Source organism: Podarcis gaigeae (assembly GCF_964106915.1).
Source record: "Podarcis gaigeae genome assembly, chromosome: 7".
NCBI lineage: Eukaryota > Metazoa > Chordata > Lepidosauria > Squamata > Lacertidae > Podarcis > Podarcis gaigeae.
In genome coordinates, this window is record NC_139683.1 from 51,268,574 (window position 1) to 51,287,041 (window position 18,468).

Here is an 18,468-nt window from a genome sequence, read left to right on the forward strand (position 1 = left end):
GTCCTAAGCCATTTCAGCTCTGTCACGTGATCTGACAACCCAGCACAGAACACTGGTTTCAAGTTGCTGAATTACAATTTATTACTAAACTGAAAACTACAGAGAGACCTGGTCTGAATAGAGATATTGGATTCTTGTCTCATTATACATGCTAAAGCTAATTTTGGTCATCTGCATACTATCCCTTGCTTTTTCCTGTAGGACTAATTGCAGTCGTTAACAGTCGTCAAGAGGTTTACCATACCCATTTAGTCAATCACCCATCTCCTACTACCCTTCTGAGAAAAACCCCACCCCACCCTCCCACTACATATGGTGACTTCTGTTTCAGAGTATCTGAAGATGGGTCTAGAATAAACATTCCTAATCCAATATAAAGTTCCTAATGTTATCTACCACACCATAACCCTGTTGATTTATTTAAATGTGATAATTTTGGGGGGCAACACAGGGATGGGCTTAACATAGCAATAACTAAGATAACTCCTTCTGGGGTCAGGAGGTGGTATCTGGCACGTACTCAGAAGCCTACTGAAATTAATGGGGTTAGCCATGATGAACTTAACTCCATTTATTTCAATAGGTTTCTTGAGTAAGACTTGGTCAGATGCCGCCCACTGATCCCAGGCCATTCTCCATATCAAGCCATTTCATCTGATGATACAGATATCACTAGACATGTGCATGTGGCTTTTCATCAGAGAATTTGTGAGACATTTGAGCTTTAGCAACTCTCTTTTTAGAAAATAATCAATAAATATAGCCTATGATCTGATTGTTACATAAAGGATATAAACATTAGGAAATAAAGGGAAAGAGAAACTACCAGGAGGAAAGAATTATTTCCAAGCTTGCAGCTGAGGGGCAGAGTTTCTTTTGATATGCATATTGTTCTGCATATTATGCATCACTTTCCTGTTTTCACAGATTCATGGGGATGTGACAAAGTACACCACACAGAAATTTGAAAAGATAAACAGAAGGCAATAAATCTAAAAGTCAAGTTTGGGAAAGTAAGAATATCCGGGGGGTGGGGGTGGGTGAACAGGTGACCTTTCTGTACTGAGGACAAAAATACATGGCAAAAGTACATGCCACTCTTATAAAGTGAGAAAAAAGACAACAGTGTAGTCTGTCAACTTCAAAAGATTGGCTATAATACAGAATAGAAGATAAAGGCTATGGCATTTTCATGCTCGGTTTCTAAACCAGCGTTCAATGGAAACATACAGGAATATGCATAGGAATACATTCTTATTTATTATTGGGTTTATTTTGTAACCTATTGTTTCAGTTAAGGTTTTTGCTTAATTGAGTTCTATTTTGCAGTAATATTGTGTGTACTTATTTATACACAGTCTCTCTCTCTCCCTGATCCTTATCTCCACCCCATGATTCTTGTAGGGTTGTATCCAATGCTTGCATGAGCAGAATGCAGCTGCTGCAACTTCCTTTTCTCTCCATCCACAGTCCTGAATCATCTAAAAGCCTCTCCAGAGGTTTGAGGCAGCCTCCTGAAGAGTCTGGCCTGTGTTCTATAGCTCTTCATTGGGGAAGGGACGTCACCTGAAACCAGGTGGAGAAACTTTGCATGAGCAGAGCTCTGCTAGTGCAAGATTCCTCTGCCCAATTTCAAATGATTCCCTCCATCATTCATTCACTCATTCCATTTACATACTGCCTTTCTGTCAAGGCAGTTCTCAACTTGAAATATGAATGCATACAAATGGTACAAAATATTCTCAAGGCAACTTCAGGAGCTGATGACACCAGCTTTTGGGCCTGGGAGTCTCATCTTCTGCCTTTCGTCCAGGCACAAAGGTCTTAAGCAACACAAGGAGAGACGCAGGCAAAGAGCTACCCCAACAATTCGTTCAGGGCTCTGATGGTCCATCCCTTCAGGAGCTGGTGACTATATGCTTCCTGGACTGAGCTTCCTCACTTCTAAAGTCTAATGCAATGCCCAACCCACACTGCTTCGGTGGCCCCCTTAACCCTCTGCAGAAGCCTTCAGAGGTGTATGGGAAGAGGATGGGGAAAGATGGACTATGCGAACATTCTTTCTCATGTGTCGCTTTCAGGTACAACCCACAATGGCTTTGTAAGCTGCTAGGAATCAGGGCAGAAACTAAGAAAGCAGGGTAATAATGAAGAGAATGACTTTGAGCATATGCAGAGCATCTTTCTACAAACACTACTAACTTCAAACACATGGTGTATGGTGTAGGCTTGGATTAGGACCTAGTATTAAGCTCCAAGCTGTCACAGAATGGTAGAGCAAGACCACGAAAGGGAGACAAACTCATGGTAATTTTTTACAAAAATGGTTGAAAGGCTATTTTTCCTGCAATGTCACAAGAAGGGAAAAGACTTCCTGCCTTGCAGTTCATCATAAGCTCTTCATATACTGCTGGACAGGCAGGACAGTGTTTAAACATTCATGATCTGACGGTCTTTTGAGACCAGAGTTAAGTGCTTTACGGGAGAGATAATGCATTCTGCAGAGAGGCGAGTGCACCAGGATTTCATCTAGACAGAATGCAAGCCTTGTGGATCATCTTACAGATCATAATATTTCCTAGTCTTGGGATAAAATAAATATGTATTAAAGCTTGTGATTATATCCTGGGGAAGTAATAATGTTAACCATACTCTTGACATACAAGCTTTCTGTGTGCCTTAGTGAGACTGCGTGACACACATTTTAATAATATTGCTAGCTGGACAAAGGTAATGAAAATGTCATAAAACTAGATGAAAGACTGGAAAAGTTTATTCAAGATTCTGACCTTTGATTTTTCAGCTGAGGTTGCTTTGCAGAAAGAAAAATAGGATTCTCCCCCTGTCCAGAAGTGCAGGGACTTCAGAAAGGATTTTAAAAAGTGGTAAGGAGCGAGAAATATTTTTTAGACTGTGGAAGTCTAGGGGTTGCATTTCAATTATAAACCATATCATATCACTACCTACACATTTCAATACACAGCTGGGCTACAGTTCAAAATTCCTTAATAAAGAAAACCTTCAAAAATGTATTGATTTAAATTAATTCTGATTGGTCCATCCCCCGCCCCATGGCCTGGATTAAATCAGCACACATCTCCCTTTCATTACACATGTTTCATTGCAAACGTAAGGCACAACACTCTGGTGTCATCAGTGGAGAAATTTGTTTGCAATGATGTATTGCTGTAAAGCTTCCTAGACAGTTTTCAAATATATTTTGCTTCATCCACTAGGCATATGTATTTCCCTATGGAATGGGTAAACAAAGTTCCTGTCTCGCCATAACGTGGAGTCTTGGAGTATTCATTATTGACAAATGATAAGAGCTGGGCTTCCCTAGAGGCCCCAAGCTGAGGAGCAAAACACTTTAGTGACCTTTTTACATTTTGATGTAATAAAAGTTTGGGTTTATAACGTTGTTACGCTGCAGCCACCTGACAATTGTAATGCATTGCTGCGTGCGAAAGGTAGTTAAGGAATAACTCCGGAGGAAAGGAATGTTCTGGGGCTTTTGTGAGGTTTTCAGTCATTACAGCTTCTGTTGAGTTTGTCTAGAGGAGGGGAGGGGGGACTGACATTCAGTCATATCCCTGCTCAAAATTAAAGTTTGTCCTCTGGGATCCGTTTGCTCATATTATCTTAATAATAGTGGCTTTTGAAGATCCCCCTGGCATCCTAGCAGGAGAAAATGAGGAAAGAGTGTTATTCATACCAAACCAGAAAGGTAAAAGAAATGGAACAAATTCACATAAACCAGCAGGGACAGGACTTCTTCGTTTTCTCTCAGAGATTCATTGATAATGTAAGTGGCATGGAAGGAACAGAGGTGCTTCTGTTTACCTGTCCCTTTCAGCCTAACCTTCTTCTCACCAATCAGTTTTGGGGGATTGAAGGAAACATGCCTTCCAGTTAAATTGCTCTGAGGTTAGGCCTTATGTCCTTATGAAACATAATGCTGGATACCTGTAGAAGATTGGGGGAAATACAAAGCTGCTGCTCAGGCTTGCCCCTTAGTTTGTATGAAACTGCTCATCCCACCCGTTTTGAAGGCAATCCAGAGTTTACAACTTTTCTGATATAAATCCCTGGGCAATTTGTTTTATTCCAAGGCAATCTGTAGTCTGGCCTGATTATTGGCATGTTGATAGGTGCTGATGGGGCAACTGTGCCCAGGGGGCAACTGTGACCCTCGATTCCTGTGGCCCTTGATTTCTATCTGACCCTCTGACCTCTCCTCAGACTGCAAACCCCACTGACCTTGTCCTGTGCCAATCTCATGTGCTTTTGGCTGACTGGAATGCTTCCTTGAACTACAATAATGCCTCTTTGTTTCTTGGAGTAGTGAAAGGTGTGTGTCCATATATGTAGAAATCTCTGCTGTACAGAGCTAAGAGTTACATCTGTTGATCACCCACTTTTGTCTCATGGCCTACCCACCATTGACATGCAACCTACTTGCCCATGAATGAATGTAGACCTTGGACTGGGAAAGATTCCCTTGCTCTCTGGTAGCGGGTGGGAGCTGGCAGAAATACTGTTACCACAAATCTTACTGCAGAAGCACAGTATATGCAGATGCATCTGATATACACACTGAAAGAATCACCGAAAAGCACACATGCAAATGCTTTGCCAAAGAGCAAATCAGGAGCAGGGCCTCTATGTTAGTGTCTTTGCAGCAGAATCCCTGATCTAGACCTTGTGCAGAGTAGAAATGAATGAGCTCTCCACCACATGAATGAGTTTCCAAAGCTTTATTGGAAATAGTCTTAAAATAGTTACAAATAAATGTTATAAGATACAATGTAACATATTGCTCTTTAACAAACTAGCAATGCAATCCCGCCTTCCTTAAGTACTTAATTCAGTCCAAGAACTTTCTGGTCTTAGAGAGAGAAAGAGATCCTAAGCAATTAGGGACTCAGCTACATTAGTAAAAAAACAGAAACAAAACAAAACAGTGTTTTGAATGCATTATAAACATGCAACACCAGATGGTGCTGAAGAGTAAAAAAAAACTAAGTAATTTTCCATAGTGTTCCCCCTCCCCTTTGTAATAATGATTTAATTTCTGACTTATTCATAGCGGGGGTTTTTCCCCTGTGTGTAGATCCACACTTGCTTTTCTATTCATTGAGTTTTGTATCTACTGCTACCGCTGCTGCTCTCCATCACTGACAAAGAATGTTGAGCTTCTTAGATTTCACCTTCCTGTTGTTAGAGATCTCTCAGAACCTAAATGGAAACATCCACCCTTTCCTTACCATATTTGCTATAATTAGACTTCCTGCCTAATGTAATATTCTCTTTATCACATTTCAAAATGCAATACATTCTAAACATATCCTTTTATGGATTATCATTTTATGCACATCATTTTATATCTTTAACACTCTTCAGAAGAACATAAGATCTTAAAACATTTGTTAGAGGCCTCTGATTCTTCCCAGCAGAGTTTCAAATGATATCATATTGATTGTAGGCCTCTTGAAAACTAGACTCAGCAGCCTTTCCCAACCTTGGGTCTCCAGATGTTGTTGGACTTCCAACTCCCATCAGCCCCAACCAGCTTAGTCAATGGTCAGGAGAGCAGTCTTAATGAAGAGAGCAGTATTAACCTCCTGATGTTCCCTGCTGGAAGGGGTTAGGATATGCTGTTCCTGGAGGCAGAAACCAGCAAAGGTCCATAAAATGAGGTGGTCTTGGATTGAGTGAAGGGGGTTGCCATAAATTCAAAGATGCTTCTTTCCCTTGAGAGAGTCCTGATCTGGGGCTCTCATCTACACCAGCCTGGAGTTGGCATAACTAATTACCCCTCATGTTTTCAATTGCAGGAGGATGGTGTAAAAAATAAAAATGAAAAGATGCACTCAGGCAAAAAACTTGTTGAAACCATCCCACCTTCTCCTTTGGTCAGCACAAGCTTACATGAATTTAGATGTGCTAGGTCTCCAACATTGCTCACTGTCTACCTCAACCCCACACGGAATTGTTCTGGAAGATAATAGACAGATAACAACAACAACAATAACAACAACAGCAGCCATACAAAGGTAGATAATCTGGGCTATAAAAAAGCAATCTCATATTCCTTAGGAGAGATACAAAACCAAATACAGAAGGTTAGGCAAACATTAGAAAAAATAAAAAATAATAATAATAGAAAGATACATAAATAAGTACCAGCAGACAGATCAGGAAAAAACAGACAGCAATGCCCACCAAACATTGATCCAAATCATTGACTACAACCAGAGAAAGATAACACATTCTATTGTCGTAGCAGCTAGATATAACTTAGTATTGTTCAGTCTCTTTAGATGAATACACAAAGAAACCCTCCACAGAAAGACAGATACAACTTAATACAAGTATTCCATAAAAGAAGCAGATAAAAACCCTTGAGCAGTCCAATAATGTTCTCTGCTGCAGCCTTTCCTAAATAATAGCACTATTCCCCTACCCTTAAAAAAAATTCTTTGAAGATTGTGCACTTGTATCTAAACTGGTTACTGAGGGTGGATCAATGCCTCCCACTGGCGCCACTTCATCAGGAAGTTGAAAAGGGGATGGGTGGGAGTTACACAGTAGCTCATTGAAAACAAACAGTGTATGGTCTGAAGCAGTTCTGTTCAGAGTAATCTTTGTTCAAGAACCAAAGCCCTCTGGACTTTCACCTCCACCCACACCATATGAAGCACAGCAGGTGGAAATATCTGAAAGGGCCCTGTTGATTGTAGTATCTAAAATGTGTTAAAAAAAATATTCACAAGTATGCAGTTAGCATGTCTAAGTTTCATAGAATAGAATAATAGAATCTTAGAGTTGGAAGGGACCCAAAGGGTCATCTAGTCCAACCCCCTGCAATGCAAGAATCTCAGCTAAAGCATCCATGACAGATGGCCATCCAACCTCTGTTTAAAAACCTCCAAGGAAGGAGAGTCCACCACCTCTTGTGGGAGTCTGTTCCATTGCTGAACAGCTCTTACTGTCAGAAAGTGTTTCTGAATGTTTAGTCAGAATCTCCTACAAGCTTGCTCCATGTGACAGCCCTTAAGATATTTGAAGATGGCTATCATCTCTCCTCCAAGTCTCCTCTTTTCCAGGCTAAACATACTCAACTCCTTCAAGTGCTCCTCATAAGGCTTCATTTCCAGACCCTTGATCATCTTGGTTGCCCTCCTCTGTGCACGTTCCAGCTTGTCAACATCTTTCTTAAATCGTGGTGCCCAGAATTGGACACAGTATTCCAAGTGTGGTCTGACTAAGGCAGAATAGAGTGGTACTATTACTTTCCTTGATCTGGACACTACACTTCTGTTTCATTGCTAGGCTTTCCAACGTGCAGACCAGATCACATCTGGCTTTTCAGGAATGGCTGGTTTAGAATGGCTGGTGCTTAAGGAATTGATTTTGGGCTGCTGTTTTGTTTTGCAGGAGAACATAACAGGATTAGCTTTCCTGCCCCAAAGTGTTAGAATTGGAGAATCCAGGTAAAATAATTCCCTCTGGTTACAAACTTAACCTGTCAATCACAATGGAGCACTCTCTCTTCCCTGCTGCACCCTGGCATTTGCTCTACCTCATCCCACACCCTAGCATCTTCCTTTTGCTTTCCTCTGCTTCAGCTCATAATTGACTATTCATTTGAAGTTGCTACACACACACACACACACACACACACAGCATTGTAAGTTGAGCAGTTAATGAGAATACTAACCAGTCAGTGTGCACATTCACTTGACCTCATGGATAACATACACAATTCAGTTACTGTGCACACATTTCCCAAGGCCTACAGAGGATTATGCATAACGATGCAAGAATGCATACAATTCAGCTGATATGTGCACATTCTCCAAGGTCTTTGGGGAATTATATCTGTTGACTGGGAAATGTGAACAATTCTACCTTCATGGAAGAATTATGTGTACATGAGGCCTGGTGAATGTACACAGTGGTTCACTGTTATGCACATTAACCACCTAACTTAATGTTCTCTTTAACATATATACGTGCTGAAAGGGGAGAACAGGGCCAGGTAATTAGTGATCTAGTCCAAGGGTGCACTGGATCGATCCCACCAGTGCATGTACTCCTTCATTTCTTTTTCTAATTTACACATCTGTATGTATGTAATGCAGTACTGGGTCAAAGAGTGCATACCAGTAATTTTTGTAAGTTTTGGTATAAATAAATAAAGATGCCTCAGAAGGATTGGATTAATCTGCAAAGAGTGAGAAAATTTTAAGAATTATTTTTTGATAGGTGGATCTTTAAAGACTCAAGTGGCTGAGTCTCATCCAGATTTCTGTTTCTCCCGTGATTTTGAGTCACAAGTCCAAGAGGGTTTGCTTTTTTGTCCGACCACTTTCCCCAGGAAAACCTGCTCTTTAAGGCTGAATCAGAACAAATGTCAGTTGGGTTGATGTTTCCAATTCAGCAGTGGGTTTTCCTGGGAAAAGCTGTGGGTCAAAGACAATCTCGGATCCAGGACTAGAAATCATGGGACAAATAGAAGAAACTCACTTTCATTCTTTCTTTGTCTTTGCAACAAGAAGAAAAGCTTGCAAACCAACATGGCAACTCTTTCTGAAAATTCTTAGAATTCAAAGAATCCAGCTTTAATACAAATGAAAAATATATTGCACAAGTTTCATGTGGTATAATCATGCATGGAATCCTCAGTAACTGCAGCCAAACAGGAAGTAAAAGTGTCCTGCAGGAAATTTGCATTGAGAAATTGGAATGAAAATGGAGTGCTTGTATTTTTTAAAATGATTGCTTTTTTTATTGTTGCCGTTGTTGTCACCATTACATTAACATATTACCTTTCCTCCAAGGAGCTCAAGGAAGTGTACAAGGTTCACCTTTCCCCATTTTATTCTCACAACAATCCTGTGAGGTAAGTAAGGCTAAAAGACAGTGACTGGCCCAAAGTTACCCAGTGAGCTTCATGTCTAAGTGGGGATTCGATCAGTGGTTTCTCAGTTCCCAATCCAGCTTTCTAAATCCTACAGTGAAAAGTGAAATACAACATCTAGATGGGACTTTCTTTCCCTAGTAAATAAACATTTATTTTAGAAGTCGGAAGGTTATTCAAATTTGTTCACCTCATCCTACCATGGTACTTCATAACAGATAATATAAACAATCATATCAATGCTTACCTATAGCACTATGTAAATGTTATTCTTTAACTTACTCTTTGGCTGCTTTGACATTTTTATCTTTTGGGAAATGATGTTAAACACTTCTTTAAAAGAAAAGAAATAGACTTTCAGCAGACAAGACAATGAAGGGGGAAATCCCAAAGAAATAAGAATAACAATATCTTTCTTTGAACATACACTTTTCAAAGATACTTGGCAGGGAGTGGTCCTCTGAGAACCTAGGAATATATGTGTGGAAGCAGTTATAATTCCAGACACAACATTCCTTTTCTGTTTGCTAAGAAGATAACAACCACCCAGGAGACTTGATGATCCCAATTCAAGACCAACTTACTTTGCTTTAGCTGTAGCTGCATTATGTTCTTGATGGGTATCAAGACAGAGCTGGATCTCTTTATTTGCAGAGAACACCAATCCATGCAAGTAAGAATCAAGTTGCAATCATTAAGTCACATTCTCAGGAGAAGACCCAAAGTAATCAGAATCAGTAGAGTAGTCTGAAGAAAGATATTTGGCAGCTGCAGCCAGAGCTGACACCTGAGTCCCCAGTAACTCAAGCAATGCAATTGCTATTGCGGTTTTACTTCAGTGCCTGTAAACATGTTCCCACTGAGTTGGAGTCCAACAAAATCGGGAGGGCACCAGCCTCCCCACTCAAAAGGTAGACAATCTGAGTTACTTTATAGGCTTGTTACAACAGGGTGGAGAATCTTTTTCAGCTCAGGTACACATTCTGTCACAGAAAACCTGAGGCCAATGTAGGTGTGGGCAGTCACCAGAAGTGGATTTAGTGCAGCACAACTGCACTGGGTGCCAAGCCTAAGGGACGCTGCAGAGGGTCACAATGTAGTGAATTGGCGTAGTGAATTGAGCAGAATGGAAGGTGAGAGGTGGCAGTGTCTTCAGATACCCCAGGTGTAGCATCCCTGCCAGTCAAGATGTCTCTGTCAGCATAAAGCCTTCAGGGGAGGCACAGAAAGATAAATTTGACAGTGAGCTGCCCTTGTCTCCACCTCCATCACAAAGGGCATGGAGACAATGGCACAAACAAACTTCACATATTCAGCCAACTCAGCGGAGTGCTCACTTACTTGCAGCAGCAAAATGCTTGGGGGTTTGTTTTTTTTAGCCCAGTGGCAGTACCAGTGCCTTGGGAGGGCTCAATCATGTTTCCTGTGGTCAACCTGCACACATGGCCCTTTGGTGCTACAAAGCCATCCACCATGTTGTTTGCCCATTTTACACTGCCCTGAAGTGTAGAATTGCGTGGCAAGTTCCTGCCCCCCACCAAGGATAAATAAAGACACAAGACACCATTATTTAAGGTTAAATGGGCGAATTAGGTCACAACTTTATTGAATTCAGGAATGAGAGGCATTGGTCCTATCGACTATCCGGCTCCAGCCCATTTGCTGGAGGGTTAACACCATAGAGGGGGAGTCTCCTGCTGAGGCACGTCAACTAGAAGCTCCCCTGGGTCACCACTCGGGGGCGTGCCTTTGTCCAACACCTCCATAGACTTCGGAAAGGGCCACGCCCCCCGGAGTCCTTTATCGGACCACCCTTCATTCACTGGGGGGTGGTGATGGCGTTCCTCCCCCCCCACACACATCCTCTTAACCCCTTCTTACCAATGCCTAACCTCCAATGCCGAGGAGTTGTGACGAGTTGCTACGAGGTATGTGTAAAACCAAATGGCTGTAAATTGCCAATTGGGAAAAATTCCTAGCATGCCCCTTGCGGTGACAGACCAAAGTCCATAGCAAATTCAGAAACCTACCTAAAGGGAGGGAGGGTGGGAAAACGTGGGGCCTAGCCGGCAAAAGAGGGTGAGCCCCAGCAGCGCCGGCCCTAAATAGGGCAGGCCATGCCCCCCCAGCCACCCGATTGGCTGGCTGGGTGGACAATACGGCCGGGATTCCCCTGCTCTCGCTGGGGCTGAAACCAGCCCCCGCTCACATGGGGTGGGCATGAAGCCCACAACCCCACCTCCTGGGCAGACTGGAAGCGGCTTTGCTATGGAGCACTTAAGGAAATTTAAGTAGCAAGCAGCTTCCTAAGACTTTGCTGCTGTCTCCAGGTAAGGCTATGGCTGGGTGGGCTCACTGGTAGAGGAAGGGGTGGGGTGGGGGGAGCACACGGCCCCCGACACCATGATCCTGGTGGGGTGCTATCTCGGCTGCCCTCCCCTGCGCTGGGTGCCACACCACCGCAGGTGGTGCATCACGCCCCCAGGATGCATGCCATGCCCCTGGGATGTGCGCCATGCACCTGCGGGCAGCGCATCATGCCCCCGGGATACGTGCCACGCCCCTGCGGGTGGCATACCATGCCCCTGGGATGTGTGCCACACCCCCGGGATGTGCACCAGCCATGCCCCATCTGCTCTCCGCCCCCTGGTGCCAGAGCATGAAGCTCTGCCGCTGGGTGGGCTGGGTGTGCAGGAGGCAGTGGCGTAGCGTGGGTTGTCAGCACCCGGGGCAAGGCAAGTAATTTGTGCCCCCTAACCCGTGGATTTGTGCCCCCTAACCCTAACCCCCAGATGTTGCGCCTGGTGCGGCCGGCCCCCCCTGCACCCCCCACGCTACACCACTGGCAGGAGGGATAAGAGCTTGAGAGCTGAGTGGAAGGGGCATTGTCATGGGGGCTCCCACTCCAAAGTACTTTGCCCAACAACACAGAAGGTGCCATCCAACCTCAAGCTGGCCTTGCACCAGCACATCTTTCAGACATCACTTCTGAGGTTCGATCTATCTCAGAAAAGACTCAGTGACAGTTCTACAATGGATTATGTGAACTGGCTGTCGGGGGAGGGGGACTACATCAGTCTATATATTGCAGATTTCAAGAAACCTGTTAGCAACTGGAGAACAATAACCCTCAATCTTTTAACAGACTACATACATCAAGAAAATAGACTCTTTGATTGTCAACATTTTAAAGTGGCTGCAGACAACTAAATAAAGCATTGAGGCTGCAATCCTAACCCCATTTATGTAGTAGTAAACTGCATCAAATTCAATGGGACATACTTCTGAATAGAGGTGGTTGGGATTGCAGCTTAGAGCCTGAAATACCAAATATAAATTTGAAAAGGAGTTTGAAATTTTTTGAAAGTGAATTGAGTTTGCTTGCCCAAAATGAGACTATGGGAAGTAAGGAACGATAAAGCTCCACCATCTTTGTTTCATTTTGATTTGTGTGTGTAGTGTCTTGTGTCATAAGAACGTTTTGTGTGTTCCTTCAGTATGTATGAGTGGCAGATAAGTTACTGAATAGCTGCTGAAATTAGACAGACTCTGATACCCTCATTCATGGTGCGCAAGAGTGGTGAATGCATTCTTCTGAGCTTTGTTGTATTGATTTATTCTAGAGCTGCTGACAAGGGCACCATTTTACTGAGGACAAGCACCACAGAGAAAGAAAGTGTATTAAAAATCACACAGGTTCAAAAGCAACTGTTCTCTGTTCACAAGACCACAAAGGCCTTTACTGAAAGCCATTTTAGAATTCTTCGATACAAAATGAAGCCTTCTGTGGCTAAGAGTCTAATTCTGTGTCCATTTACCTGGGAGTAAGCATTGAAGTCAATGGGACTTACTTCTGAGCAGACATGTATAGGATTATGCATTTTCAAAAGATTTTTAAGATTGCCTTTTTAAAGTTTATTTATATAACACCATTTACGCACTGCAACATCAGGGTGATGTACAGCAATAAAACAGTTTTTATTCTTTTTAAAGTAGAAAACAATCACTCAAATGACTGCCATTCAAAAATGCTTCAAATAGCTGCATTAGGGTTGCCCTATTACAAAAAGTTGTTGAGCTTTCCCCCCCACGTTTTTGAGCTATTTCTGAGGAAAATTGGAAAAACAACACTGCTGACATGGGCTGCCATACATCCAGATTTTCTCGGACATATTTTATTCTATTTTTTGCCAATTTCTGCCCAGACACCGCTTGTGGCTGCAGTATTTTGGATATGTCCAGGAAATTATGGACATATGGCAACCCTAAGCTACATATGCATGCCATGATAAAGATGTCTTCAATATATGCCTGAAGATCAAAAGCAAAGGTACCTGCTGAATCTCTTCTGAGAGTATGTTCCACAGCATGGGGCAAGCAACACTAAAAGTCCAACTTCTAGTGGAGGCCAGCTTTTCCTCTGGAACATGGGAGACAACTGACAGTGCTTTTCCAGATGATCTCAGTCAACAAGCTGGGATATAAGGGTCTGTGTGGTCCTTAAGATATCCTGGATTCAAGTTTTTCAGGGCTTTGCATATCATCATAAGAACTATGAACCTGGTTCACTGGCCTAGTAGCATATGGAAAGCCAGTGCAAATGGCATTTTTGGCCATTCCCACTGGTGGCATGCAGGCCAAAGGTGAAAGTAGGTCTCATGTTAAGAAAAAGGTGCCCACCCCTTAGCTAAATTCTTGCTCTATTTGCTAAGGCCCAAGCTGCAAATGCTTCTTGGAGCTGCATTAATTTACGCGCACATTCCTAATTCGAAAGAGAATTGTGCCCTTTGTGTGCTATGGCAGCTACATATATCTATAGGTTCAGGTTTAAGTACTGTGTAGGTTACGATGCCATTACTCATGGACCCCCTTATATGACTGCAATTCACCATCTGTTCACCAAGATACCATATTGGATCTCAACTGCACTATCTAAGAAAAGTGGAATTTAGCATTCCTTAGAAAATATTTAGTTCTTTCGGGCACAAGAAGCAGTTCGCCAAAACAGGGTTAGGACCACTTTTCATGAAAATTCTTTTGCTCCCACAGTGCTACTAAACACTCACACATTATCTCCCAGTAATTTCTGTAATCTCTCTTTAATGTATTGGATTTTATAGTCTGCACGTAGCTTACTTAGTGTGAATGAGTGCTGTTCCCTTAGTGTTTCAATTGTCTCGCAATCAATGGTTCCCTTTGAAGTCATTTTGCTTGTAGGCGTTATTCATTTCGGGGGAGGGGGCTGGAGGAGATAAATCAATAATGTTCTCTTATGCTCTCCTATTAGTCTACATCTTTCTCAGCAAGTCACACTAGATCAGTGTTTTGAAACATGAAAGGAGAAGGATCACGGTTATTTCCTTGAGAAGGTTGCCTTGGAATAGACTGGGTTCTTCAGCAATGTACTAAATATATTTGCAGACTTTGCAATACCATTCCCCCCCCCCCTTTCACATTTGCAATGACATTCAAATACTTTGGGAAAATACTTCCATTATCACTGCAGCCACAATAGAGCACATTGTACAATTAATTGATAGTTCTCTTGGAAGATTCTTTGGACATTCAGTTGCTCCTTATGATTGTCTTTTATTCTTTCCTTCTATACAAATCATCTCTCTCAGAATAGAATGCCTATATTATTGTCACATGGCAGTAATAGCTCCATTGCTGTTGCATTAGGCCCCATGGTGATCAGAGACGAAAACAATGAGGGAGTGCATGGGCCACTTAGCTTAGCTAGGCTTGAGTTAGGCACTGGCAGGGTCGCCAATAATAATTAGTTTGGACTCCAAATTTGCAAAGCAGGCAGCATCTTTGGTCTACTGGGCCAAAGAAAGGGAAGGAGGCAGGGAACAGAGACAAAACACATATAAAAAATGATTGAAAAAAGAGGAGCAGCAAAAAAATCCTTGCTTGTTTCTTCACAGAAAGGGCTTAGCATTTCCCCTTTCTAGATGTGCTTTTCAAAGAAACTGTGGATCGGCTCAAGTACTTTAAAGAGTGGGAAGCATTGATGTCTCCTTCTTGCTTCATATAACACAGAGACACATACACCCAGCTTCTCTACTTCCGAAGAGAGATAGAGAGCAAAACAGCAGAATTGCTTTTCCAGTCCTCTCAATGATCAGTTGCCTTGTTCTGGACTTTTTTCTATACTGCCTATATTTTTCTTCAGTAGGAGATGCTGGGAATGCTAATTAGACAGAAGAAGCTAATCTGATGCCAGATACTGCTAGCAGATCTAGGGATTTTTCGGAAGCACAGTCCCTTCACAATTCCACAGCCTCTAACCATGCAACACTGAAGTCCAGGAGTGTCATTTTTGTAGGTCACAGGGAAAAAATAGTTATCAAAAGATAGTTTCCAGGATGCCAGGTTTGGGGGCAAGTACTCTTTTGGTGAGAGAATCCTACCAGAGATTTAAAATCACAAAATATGCAGCAAAGTAAAGCATGGAAATGTAGTCTGTAAGACCTTTAAAATATGCCATTCCAAAGTTCCTCTCTTCCTCTTGCGTCGAAAAAGACCGCATATTTTGAAAGTTAAAACTGGTTTACTTACAAACTTTTGAAAGGTCAGGTTCATGTGCTTTTCTATACATTGGTATAGGGTTTGGGACAGAAAGTTCATATATTGTACTCAATCAAAGGCTTTGAGGATTTGTCTTGCTATGCCCCTTGACAAGAGTGGCTTTGGCTCTCCCCAAATTTATATTTGGCTTTCCACACTTCTCATTTCCCAATTCGACTTCATTAATAAAATGTGGCCCTTGTTCATCCCATCTTGCATGTCTCCTTTTTTAATTTTGGGTCTGCAAATCTCTGTTCCTTAACAATGTCATCAAGTGATGAATTATTTGCCTTGGACCTCAGGAAGTGCCTAATTTTCCTTAACATGAAAAGGATCAGTTTAGAAATGCAGTTTAGGAGAGTAATGCCCCCCACATATGATCCAATTTTCATTTTTAGCATATACATCCATCTTTCTGCTTTTTTCTCCTAGCCTTCTACTTTCTCGTTATCACTCTCCTATGGGCTCCTGTTTATTCACTTTAGCCATTTTCTCCCTTTCTCCTACTTTTTTTAAAAAGACCGGGGAGATGTCCGGCACACCCCTGGCTTGCCCCACCAGCTTGATCCACGTGACCTAGTCCTAACCCACCAGTTGAAGACTAATGGATTAGAAAATAGAAATCAATTATTTTTGGCAGCCTTGGATTACAAGATGATTGCCCTGAAGGGTAAAGTCCTTTTCTCTCTCTCTGAACTAGTAAGACATAAACAGCAGGTAGTTACATGTGAATAGTGGTAGATGGCACTTGGGAACCCCGCTACAAACTAATAATCCATTTCTATTATTTGGCTTTGTACTGGAAGGTCCACTCCAAGGATCCTTCAGTTACCACTCCAACTTTTTATTTTCTGACACTTTCATTGATGCCTACTTTGCAACCGCTGCCTTTATGTTATGGGCACCTGTACTTGCAAAAAACCTTTTACACACTTCCAGAGAATCCTTGTAAGTGATAAATGATGCCGAGTCCTAGTTTATTTGATACCTCTTCCTTAAGTGGTAGCAAAACTGGAAGCCAAGAAAAGCTTGCCCCCACATTTCTGTGAAGTGCAGCTGAGGTTAGTATCAAGAGCCACTTACTCTAAGTGAGCATTTGATGCCTGTTTCCAGGTAGAGAAGAACTATGTGTAATTAGTTTGGTTCCAACAGAGGCTCCCTCTAGACTCTTTAGGGCTTAGCATGAGGAGATTAAAGTAACGGAAAGAAATTCACATGTCAGCGCCAGTATTTATGTTCTTCGGCAAGGTTGGGAACATTTCCAAGCAGACACCAACAGAGCAGACTGCCATATAAACCCTCTTGCATCCTCATAGCTATAATCTGTGGCATACTAACTAAATTTGGGGAACTCATCTCAGAGCATGGATTTTCTCCAATATTAGTTCCACTCATAATAGACCCAGTTAAATGAACAGACATGACTGTAATTGACTGGGTCTGAATAAAACTTAGTTGGTTATGACCTTTTGCCTCCTAAGGAGAGTAGTTGCAAATAGGATAAAGGGTCCTGAGTTTACTAGTTTGGAATAGGGACAGTCATTGCTGAGGATGTATTTTAAAAGTTTGATGGTGAGCTTTGTATGGTATGCTTGGGTATAAAAAATGGTAGGTTTTAAGCATGAGTGGGTCAGGATTAGGGGTGTGTAAAAGCCCCCTAAGAAATATCACTAGGTTTATCGAAATCTTTTGACTCACTGTAATCTTTGTAAGATGCTTTACCTAAGGAAGGAATTTCCAAATTCATCCAGTCTTTTGCTTTCAGCAAAATCTAAGGAATATACGACATCCTCTTCACTCGTCATACCACAGCATCTTGGCTTCTCTTCAAAGATGCTTCACCTGAGTAACTCCCCAAATTCAGTGGCAATTCTAGGAAGGAGATACTGAAAAGTATAGGAGAAAGGCTGTTTATCAAACTCTTAACTTGTCGGAGTCTCCTTGGATGACAACACAACATGGTGCCTTTAGTAGAAGTATCACTGCAGTTGGAAATGCAAAGCACACCATGCTGGGGCATCATTATAGCAAGTAGAGGTAGTAATTTGAAGAATTATAGGAAATAAACCTAGACGCCTCTGCAGTTCCTAACAGTTGTCAGCTAGGTACCATGCCTGCGGATACATTCCTTGTTATATCCCAGTGTTTCATTCTTCCCTTTAAATAAAAAGTAAACATTTCTAACTGTGCCAGGTTCAAGCAGAAAAAAGAAACATTTGGAAACTTTTTTTTTTGGTAAGAAGTCATCCTAGACTTTGTTCGTGTTTCTTGTTCCAGCCAAAGGCCATGACAAGCTTTTGGCAATAATTTTAATAAAATAATACGGAACATATATCCACAATATAATCCACCATCCTTGATGTCAGAAAGAAGTTACTAGAGACACCAACGAACTCAAATACAGCTTGTTTTCAGATTAAACCTGGGAATCACTACAACAAGTCATAGCAATTTTATCTAGCTCATTTTTCCTGGTTTCTCTTGCAAACAGTGCATAGAGGACCACTCTCTGTGTTATTATTACTGTGTTACTATTGTTGTCACTGAAAGAAACCAAACCATTTCTGCTGGGGTGGACTTGCTTGCTTGTGTGAACAGAGGTTTCAGAGGTTTCTTGGGGCTCTATATAAGGGTCAGGCTAACAGATAATGAGTGATGTCTTCCACCTTGGGTTGACCACAAATACATGCCTGTGTATGGGATCTTGTTGCAGTGGCCATCCAAGCCTGCAATGGGCATCACTTGGAAACACAGCTCAATACAGTTATTTCTTAAGGAAATTGGTGAGACTTTGGTCAGATAACTAGCTCTGAAATGCTCTGTTCTCAAAAATGGGGGGAAATTGGTGTTTCCAATTAGTTCCAGGTTCCTTTTGGATTCTATCCAGAAGAGCCAATCCCTTAGTTGACAATTGTTCAAGCCTTCATTCATGATAAAATCATAGTAGACTCATATTTTATTAAGGACTA